Source organism: Antechinus flavipes, chromosome 1 (genome assembly GCF_016432865.1).
Source record: "Antechinus flavipes isolate AdamAnt ecotype Samford, QLD, Australia chromosome 1, AdamAnt_v2, whole genome shotgun sequence".
In the NCBI taxonomy this organism is placed as follows: domain Eukaryota; kingdom Metazoa; phylum Chordata; class Mammalia; order Dasyuromorphia; family Dasyuridae; genus Antechinus; species Antechinus flavipes.
Genome location: NC_067398.1, coordinates 398,733,263 through 398,744,130, shown reverse-complemented (window position 1 = coordinate 398,744,130; position 10,868 = coordinate 398,733,263).

Genomic DNA, 10,868 nt, shown 5'->3' with positions numbered 1-10,868 from the left:
ATTATTCATCTGAAAGCTGCCTGTTCATATCTCTTGATCATTTACCAATTGGGAAATGATTTATATTCTCATAAATTCTTCACATGTTTTAAAAATCAGGCCTTTATCAGAAATACTGAAAAAAATATGTTTTCCGATGTTTTGCTTCCCATCTACTCTTGGTTGCAGTGAATTTGTTGTGTAAAAAGTTTTTTTTTAATTTACTGTAATCAAAAGTATTCATTTTTGCATTTCATAATGTTCTTCATTTCTTATTTGGTCACAAATTCCTCCCTTCTCCAAAACTCTGAGCAGTAAACTATCATTTGATCTCCTAATTTTCTTAGACTATAACCTTTTATATCTAAATCATCATCCCATTTTGATATTTTCTTGGTATAAGGTGTGAGATGTTGATCTATATATAGTTTCTGCCATAGTACTTTCCAATTTTCCCAGATACTTTTGTGAAATACTGTGTTGTTAACACAGAATCTGGAGTCACTGAGTTTATCAAACAGTAGATTATGATCATCACTGACTATTTTGTCTTATGTACATAACCTGTTCCACTAATCAACAAATCTATTTCTTAGTAAATACAGAATGGTTTTGATGACTGCTGCTTTATTTTTTATTTTATTATTTTAAATGAAAGCTTTCCATTTTCAAGACATATGCATAGATAATTATCAACACTGAGATTTGTAAAACCTTATGTTTCATTTTTTTTCCTTCTCTTCCCCCCAAACCCTTCCCTAGATGGCAAGTAATTGAATATGTTAAACATGTGCAATTCTTCTATACATATTTCCACAATATCATGATACACAAAAAAATCAGATTAAAAAAGGTAAAAAAAGGAAAAAAGGAAATAAAATGCAAACAACAACAATAAAAAGGTGAAAATACTATGTTGTAATCCTTACTCCATCCTTGTAGCTCTCTCTGGGTGTAATGGCTCTCTTCATCACAAGACCATTAGAAGTGACCTCTCTTTTGAAAAAAAAAAAAAAACATGTCTTTCAGAATTGATCATCATATAATCTTGTTGTTGTTGTGTACAGTGTTCTCCTGGTCCTGCTCATTTCACTTATCATCAGTTCATGTAAGGTTCTCCAGGCTTCTATGAAATCATCCTGCTGATCGTTTTTTATAGAACAATAATATTCCATAACATTAATATACTATAACTTATTCAGCCATTCTCCAACTGATGGTCATACACTCAGTATCCAGTTTCTTGCCACCACAAAAAGGCTGCCACAAACATTTTTGCTCATGTGGGTCCCTTTCCCTTTTTATGATTTCTTTGGGACACAAACCCAGTAGAGATGCTTCTGGATCAAAGGGTATGCACGGTTTGATAGTCCTTTGGGCATAATTCCAAATTGCTCTTCAGAATAGTTGAATCAGTTCACAACTCCACCAACAATGCATCCCCTCAAACATTCATCATTATTATTTCCTGTCATCATAGCAAATCTAATAGATATATATAGTGGTACCTCAGAGGTGTCTTAATTTGCATTTGTCTGATCAATAATGATTTAGAGCATTTTTTCATATGACCATAAATGGTTTTTAATGTCTTCATCTGAAAATTGTCTTCATATACTTTGACCATTTATCAGTTTGAGAATGGCTTGAATTATTAAAAATTTGAGACTGATGCTTTATAAAATGCAGTTTTAAGTCTGTAAAATTAAGGCCATCATTCTTAACATTTTTTCTTTATTTCCAAAAATATAGATAGCATAGCAAAGAATTGGAAATAGAAGGGATAATCACCAGTTTGGGAATGGTTGAATAAATTGTGATATTGTGTCATCATAAATTATGAATATGATTTCAAGAAAATCTAGGAAGACATATTTGTAAAGTTACTAAAACCAGGGGAACATTCTACACAGTAACAGCAATATTGTAAAGATTTTGAACTGTGAAAATTTACCTACTTTATCAAGACAATTCCAAAAGACCTATGATGAAAAATGCTATCCACCTCCAAAGAATGAACTAATGAATTCTGTATATAAATTAAAGCATACTTTAAAAGATTTCTTTCTTTTTCTTGTTTTACTTTTTGTCTATATTTTATTTTATAATATGGCTAATATAGAAACATGTTTTACATGACTTATATGTATCATTCATATTAAATGGCTTGTCGGAATTTTGCTCCATTAGAAGATGGAGAGGGAATAAACAGTAAAAAGATATTTTGCAACTCAAAATCTTTTAAAAATATTATTATTCAACATTGTATAAATAATTTGGTAATGCTTAATGAAATAAATAGCATGTATTTAAAACTTAAGAGAATTTTGGTTCTTATATATTTTCTGTTTTCCTTGTCTTTATTTATATGTTTACCAATGGAATTTCTAGTTGAAAAAATTGATATTTTTATTAACTTTTAGAACAATTATAAACTGCATTCCATAATGATTGATCCAAATCAAGCCTCTAACAATATTTTATTAATGTGCTCCTCCTTCCTTTATTTCCTTCAACATTGACTATATCTCTGTTTTTGTCAATTTTTCAAATTTCCCAAATGTATGGTGACTTTTCAGTTATTTTCAGTTGAATTTCTTTTACTAATAGTAATTTCAAGCAATCTATCATCATTAAGTTGTACTTATTCTTTGGGGACATATTTGTTTATATTCTTCTATCACTTATTATTTGGGAGGTTGCTTTGAGAAGTCAATTCCTAATGTTTCCTGAATATCAATTGTTCATAAGGGATGTTTATTTTTTTCAGTTCACAAATTCAGTTTTTTTTAGTTGCACTGATATTTTTCCATAATAATTTTTCAGTTTTCTATTTTGAAATAAACACATGCATGAAAGAGCCAAGATGGCAGAAAGCAGACACATTCTTTCTGACTTTGTCCCATGTCCCTCAAATTAATTAGCAAATCCATTTTCTGAATTAGTTCTGGACTGGCAGAACTTACAAATATTGGGAGTGTAACAAATTACCAGCAGAAGATAATTTAGAAGCACTTTAGAAACGATCTAGTTCAATTGGGCACAAAGTGAGACAGACCAAGTACAAGCAGGCTAAGGGCAGACACCATTGCAGGCAGCTCAGTGACCCAAGGTGGTGAGGACTCCACATGCTGGAGAATCTACAGAGAGGAATTTATAGCAGTGTTGGCTATTCTGCCCTGGTTGCAAGCCAGATGACAAGCAGAGAAGTTATAAAATATCCAATACAAACACAAAAGGTAAATAGTAAACCCCAAAATGCCAGAATTTCATCATACCTGGTCATGCATACCCAGCACTGGAAGTCAATAAGCACTGACCCAGAATAGCCATTGCTGCTTGTAGAGGAATCTTGGACAATCTCCCTTGCCCTAAAAGCAGATTTCATTTTTTTAAATAAATAAAAAAGCAGAAAGAACCCTAACCATAGACTTTTTATGGTGAAAGAGGAGAACAGATTTCGAACACTGAAGAGACTAAAAGCAGATTGTCTCCAGATAAAGTGCCAAAAGGTGATATAAATTGGTCATCACATAAGACTCTCCTAGAAGAAATTAAAAAGGATTTTAGAAGAAAAATGGAGAAAGGAAATGAAAACTTTGCAAGAGGGTTTGGAAAAGGCAACGGAGAAATTATCTGAAGAAATTCACCACAAAATAGACTTAGTGAAATGGAAAATGACTATAACTCATTAAAATATAGATTTGACAAAATGGAATAAGAAAACAATATCCTGAAAAACAGAAATTTGTTAAATTATTGTACTTTCTGGAAACCACAATGCAAAAAAGAGCCTAGACACTATTTTTCAAGAAATCATCAAAGAGAACTACCTTGATATCTTAAAATTCGAAGGCAAAATAGTCATTGAGAGAATTCACCAAACACCTCCTGAAAGAGATCCCAAAATTAAAACTTCAAGGCATATCATGGATAAATTTCAGAACTATCAAACCAAGGAAAAAGTATTGCAAGCATCCAGAAAAAAAAAAACACAATTCAGTTACCAAAAAGCTACAACTAGGATTACCCAGGACCTCACATCTTCTGCCTTAAAAGACCAAAGGGACTGGATTCTAATATTCTAAAATGCAAAGGAACTTGAGAATACAACCATGAATGAATAACCCCGCTAAACTGAGCATTTTCTTTCAGGGAAGAAGGTAGACATTCAGTGAAAAAAAATGAATTCCACTTATTTCCAATGAAAAAGGCCAGAGGTAAACAAAAAATTTGACCTACAATATAGAATTCAAGAGAAGCATGAAAAGGTAAAAAGAAAAGAACTCTTGAGAACTATATTTCTATTATGGGTATACAGAGAGAATTCTGTTACAACAAAAAACTAGAGGTGGAAAAAGGATTGTACTAGAAAAAGGGGAAAGTTGAAGTAAAATGAGGGAAATTACATCTCACAAAGACACAAAGAAAAACTATTATAACTCAGGGAAAAAAGGAAGGGAGATGAACATTGTATGAATCTTACACTCATCAGATTTGGCTCAAAGAGAGACTATTAGATATATCTGTGAAACTTCTCTCTTTTTATAGAAATGTGGAAGGGGAAAGGGTAATAGGGAAGGGATAAACTAAATAGAAGGGAAAACAAAAATGGTAGGAGAAAGATATAAGAAAAGGAGAGGAACTCTGTAGAGGGCTGGAACTTTGGAAAAAGTTATACTTGAAACAAGGATACTTACAATAAGGTGTCAACTCAATGAAATTGATGAGATGATAGTTCTTTAGTATACATATGCTTATTAATTAACATAGTGATGTAATAGTTCTCCAGTTAACACATAATCAGTATGATGTAATGATGAGTTTGTAATAGGTTATTTAAGGGCTGAGAAGGGCTGGAAATGAGACATTCTATTTTTGACCATTCTCCTGGTGGCTCTCCTGCCTCCTACACTCTGCCACTAAGATGAAAATTGAGTCAGTCAGAGTTGGACAGACTGTGGAGGAGAGACTGAGTGAAGGAGAGTGTGAACATAGTGTGCTCTAACTCGATCTCAGATTCAAGACTCAAGAATAAAGACTTTAAATTCTATTCCTGATTATCTTCCTGGTGACTATCCTGCTGAGACCAAGGCCATTTGGAGGATCTCCAAAAAAGCTAGCATGGACTTAACAGGACTCTAAAAAGGGATTACTGCTTCAAGAAAGTGGTGCTCATAAGTAAAATACAGGGAAGGAGAGAAAGAGGAAAAGTAAAAATAAAATTATATATTTGGGGTAAATAAGATGGGAGGAAATATAGAATTAGTAGTTTTAACCATAAATGTGAATGGGGTGAACTGTCCCATAAAGCAGCAACAGATTGCAGATTGGAATAAAAGACATAATCCTACAATATATTATTTACAAGAAACACATTTAAAACAGTGATACATACAGAGTAAAAGTAAAAGGCTGGAGCAGAATCTATTAAGCTTTAGGTGAAAGCAAAAAAGCAGGGGCCATCCTGATCTCAGATCAAGCAAAATCAAAAATCAATCTAATTAAAAAGGATAAGTAAAGAAACTATATCTTGCTAAAGGGTACCATAGATAATGAAGCAATATCAATACTAAACCTATATGTGCCAAGTGGTATAGCATCTAAATTCCTAAAGGAAAAGTTAAGAGAGCTGTAAGAAGAAACAGACATCAAAACTATAATAGTAGGGTATCTCAAACTTACATTCTCAAAACTAATCAAACCACAGAATAAATAAGAAAGAAATTAAAGAGGTAAACAGAATACTAGAAAAACTAGATTTGATAGATCTTTGGATAAAATTGAATGAATATAGAAAGGAGTTCATGTTATTCTTGAAATTTCATGGAACCTATAGAAAAATTGAATATATATTAGGAGATAAAGACTTCAAAATCAAATGCAGAAAGGCAGAAATAGCAAATGCATTTTTTTCAGATCACAATACACTAAAATTACATTCAATAAAAAGCCAGAGGTAAACAGACCAAAAAGTAATTGGAAATTAAATAATCTCATCTTAAAGAATGAATGGGTGAAACAGCAAATCATAGACACAATTACTAATTTCATCCAAGAGAATGATAATAAGAAGACAACATACCAAAATGTGTGGGATGCTGCCAAAGAAGTAATAAGGGTAAATTTTATCTTTCTAAAACCTTACTTGAATAAAATAGAGAAAAAGAAGATCAATGAATTGTGCTTGCAACTAAAAAAAAATAGAAAAAGAACAAATTAACCCCCCCAATCAAATACCAAACTTGAAATTCTAAAAATAAAAGAAGTTAATAAAATTGAAAGTAAAAAAAAAAGAATTAATAAATAAAACTGAGTTGTTTTTATGGGAAAAAACCAACAAAATAGATAAATCTTCATTAAATTTGATTAGAAAAAGGAAAGAGGAAAATCAAATTGTTAGTCTCAAAAGTGAAAAGGTAGAAATTCCCACCAATGAAGAGGAAATTAGAGCAATAATTAGTAGTTACTTTGCCCAACTTTGTGCCAATAAATTCGATAATGTAAGTGAAATGGAGGAATACCTACAAAAATATAGATAGTCCAGATTAACAGACAGGAAAATAAATTACTTAAATAGTCCCATTTTAGAAAAAAAAATAGAACAAGCTATTAATCAACTCTCTAAGAAAAAATTCCCAGGACCAGATGGGTTTACATGTGAATTCTACCAAACATTTAAAGAACAATTAAGTCCAATACTCTATAAAATATTTGAAAAAATAAGGAAAGAAGGACTCCTATCAAATTCCTTTTATGACACAGACATGGTACTGTTACCTAAACCAGGTAGGAGGAAAACAAAGAGAGAAAATTATAGACCAATTTTCCTAATGAATATTGATGCAAAAATCTTAAATAAAATATTAGCAAAGAGCTTACAGAAAGTCATACCCAGTATAATACATCATGACCAAGTAGGAATTATAGCAGAAATTCAGGGCTGGTTCAATATTAGGGAAATTATTAACATAATTGTTTATATCAATAAGCAAATTAACAAAAAACAGATTATCTCAATAGATGCAGAAAAAAAAATTGGTGAAATCCAACATTGTAATGTCTGGGCTAGCTCTCTGGAGGGTCCCAGGATGGGCTGTGGTCTTTAGGGGAAGAAGTGAAGGAGGCAGGAGAGCTACCATGTGGCTGGTCAAAGATGGAGTCCAGATTCTGGAATTTGGAGCCTGATGTCTGAGAGCACTTTCTATGTCTGAGACTCCCTTAAATACCTCAGTACAATTACTTCACTACAGCACACTGTGCCATTACATCACCATATTACACTAAGTATGTGCATAACTAGGCAATTAGTCACACTGAATATGTGCTTAACTATAAGTACTTTGCTGTCCTTGATTCAAGTGTATTTTTTCAGAGTTCTGGCCCTCTACATCTCCAGCTTTCTTTTGTTTTAGAACACAGTTGGTCTCGCTCTCCCTGACTTCACAGGAAAGGAGATGAGAACCCAAAAAAGGAGGTGATCACACCTTCCCTAACTTCTCAGGAAGGGAGATGAAAACACCAAAGGGAAATGGGGAGTCAAACCAGATATTGTTAGCAGGTTTCCTCTGGGCTGAAATTGAAACAGGTATACACAAATCCATCAGCATGGGGGGTATTACACAAGCACATATTAATATAACAAAAGCTAGCAGTGATAAAACAAATAACATAAATTAACATAGCGATATAACAAACAATATCAATATACATGTCCATAAGTCCTAGAAGCAGAGTATATAAATAACAGGCATACATACACCTCCTTCAACAGCCAAGAGATAGTCCAAAAACCAATCTATTATCCATTACTTCACATGTCAGGGAATCCAATGATTCCTACTGGTTTTGAAGTCCTACATCAGTCTCATCAACAATTATTGATGTTCATGAGTCAATTTCCATAACTGCCATGTTCTTTCAATGGTGGACACAGTCAGGCATGGAACTACAGGATGTTTCTTAGGTCTTCTTTGTTTCAAGGGTCTACTCTGTCTCTCTCTGATGGACAAGGAGAATATGTCTCATTGATACCCATCTGATTCCTTTTTCATCTGTAGAGACACAAGTAAACCCACACCCCCAAGCAGGTAATATGTCTGGTCCCTTCCATTCACCACTTTCTGGATCTCTCCACTTTACCTGGTGATTATCTAATGATACTGGAGCTTCTCTCACTGCACACTGCCCTTCTGGTGGATTATAAAACCTGTCTGCTAATGCTAGTAGATCTTTGTCAAAAATCAAAAAAAAAATTAATAGTAAAAGAGCTAAATTTAAAAGTTCTCCAGAATTACCTATGGCTTCCCCTTTCTTTTGTTTTTGGAGGAGGATCTTAATGTCTCACTTTCTCTTTCTACTATTGCCTGTCCTTGAAGATTAAAAGTGTTTATCTTGTCAGGTCTTATTCCAGATAATTGTATTACTGGCTTTTAATGGCCTTTAATAAAATTCTAGCCACAAGCACTAGATAAGGAGTAGGCTTTGTTCTGGTTGTACTGGGAGGTTCACACTCTATCACATTGTGTCCTTGATGAAGGATTGCTGTGGGTGCCACTTTTATGCCAAAAACTGATATTTCCAAGGATTTCTGAATGAAATGGTTGAAACAACCACATTGGATAAAGATAATTCAACTTCTCTCAAAGCCTCTTGAGCTTCCTTTGTGAGCTGGTGGGATGAGTTTAAAGCAGTGTCTCCCCTTAAAATGTCATATAATGGTTGTAATTGATAGGTAGTTAAGCCTAACACTGGACATAGCCATTATATATCTCCTATCAATTTCTGAAAGTCATTTAAGGTGTTCGACTTCTCTGATCTTAAAGAAAGGTTTTGTACTGAAAGCACTTTAGGATAGAATTCATATGGCAAATATTGAAAAGGAGCACATCTTTGAATTTTTTTGGAGATATATGCAATTTGTAGTTCCTTAGTATTTTTCTCATCTTTTGTAAACATGCTTCTAACATCTACTCCTCAGGTGCACATCCCAATAAATCATCCATATAATGTAATAACATTACTTTTGGAAATGCTTTTCTTACTGCAGTAAGAGCAGCAGCAATATACATTTGACATACTGTAGGGCTATTTTTCATTCCCTGTGGCAAAACTATGAATTTATATCTTTTATAAGGCTCAGCTAAATTAATGCTAGGTATTGAAAAAGCAAATCATTCATATCCTCCTTATCTAGAGGGATAGAATAGAAGCAATCCATAATGTCTGTAACCCAAAGAGTCCATTCTCTAGACAATTGAGTAGGAGATGGAAGGTCAGGCTGAAGAGTCCCCATAATTGCCATATGTTCGTTTACTTTTCTTAAATCAGTCAACATCCTCCATTTTCCAGATTTCTTTTTTAAACAAATACAGGGGAATTCCAAAAACTTAGAGAAAGACGTTAGTGTCCTAGGTCAAGTGGCTCCTCTACTATATCTAATAAGGACTGAATTTTATCACTAGCTAAGCACCACTGTTCTACCTACACTGGTGTATCAGTTTTCCATTGAATGGGAAAAGGTGAGAGTGCAGGCAGATCTTCAACAGCAGCCCAGCCTAAAACACTGAAGTACTCATTTGTAATACTCATATTGTAAGATGTCTCTTCCCTACAGAGTGATGGGCATTTTTTCAACTATAAAAGGAGTGAAAACTCCTGTTTCACCTTCAAATGTCCATCTCAAAGGGGTAGTGCTAATTTCAGCTGCTATTGAACCTCCTATGCCAGACATATAGATGTCTGTCTTAATCTTTGGCCAATGACTGAACCAGCTGGCACATTTAATAACTGTACAATCTGCACCTGTGTCTACCAATCCTTCCAATGGTAGAACATTTATATAGATTGTGAGCATAGGTTGATCAGCTGTCCAGTATATTCCTGGATTTTGTGACTTGGAGTCAGAATCTGGGCGACTATCACCAAAAAACCTATTAGGAGTCTGTATCAGTAAATCTGATGCTACTAATTCTCCTGATTAATAAGTCATACATTGTCAGTCTGTTTTAGTGACTGGGATATTATCTACACATTTCCCAATTTCCTACATCAGTGTATGAATGAGCAGTTTTGTAAGTATTCTCAGGAGGTGAAATGGTTAAGCCTACTGTGCCTGGAGGCAAGGGATCCATAGGCTGAAGAAGAACAGATTTCACTTCTCCAAGGGGTATCTCAGTTGTCCCAGCTGCATACAACTCTATTCTCCCCAATTGTAATCTCTTTCTCCCATCAGGTTGCTTCTTGACTGATTGATTATGTAATCCCTTTATTCCATCAGATTGCTTCTTAGCTGATTGGTCATGAGTGAGTAGTAAACTTCTAAAGACTCTCTGGGTGTAGCATTAGCATGCCATCAAGTATTTTTTGCCTTAGTCCCTGAGGCTGGGCCCCCCATTCCGTTTCCCTGAATAATATACATTTCAATGCTAAATAGAAGCCTCCGTTGTATTTTGGGCACGAGGTTTTGGATCTTGTTCTCCCACCCTGTTTTCTCACTCTGTCTTTTTGCCAACACTGAACTTTCAAATGCCCTACTTTACCACATTGAAAGCATTGATAAGACTCTCTGGAAGTCCCTTGCCAAAAGGAACCCTGCCTTTCCATGTTGGATCTTGGGAAGTCTGCATCATAGTCTTGGTATAAAAGGTATTTGTGCCCACTGTGACACAGCATCTTATGATCTCCTCCAAAGGGGCTTCCTTGCTTAGTCCTAGTATAATTCTTCTACAAATCTCATTAGTATTTTCTTTAGCAAGTTGTCTTATCACAATTTCTATTACTACATTTTCACCAATAGTTTGTATGGCAGCTGTCTGCAGACATCCCATGAAACCAGCAAAGGGTTCTTTTGGACCTTGCTCTATTTTTGTGAAGGCCTCCCCTCTAAC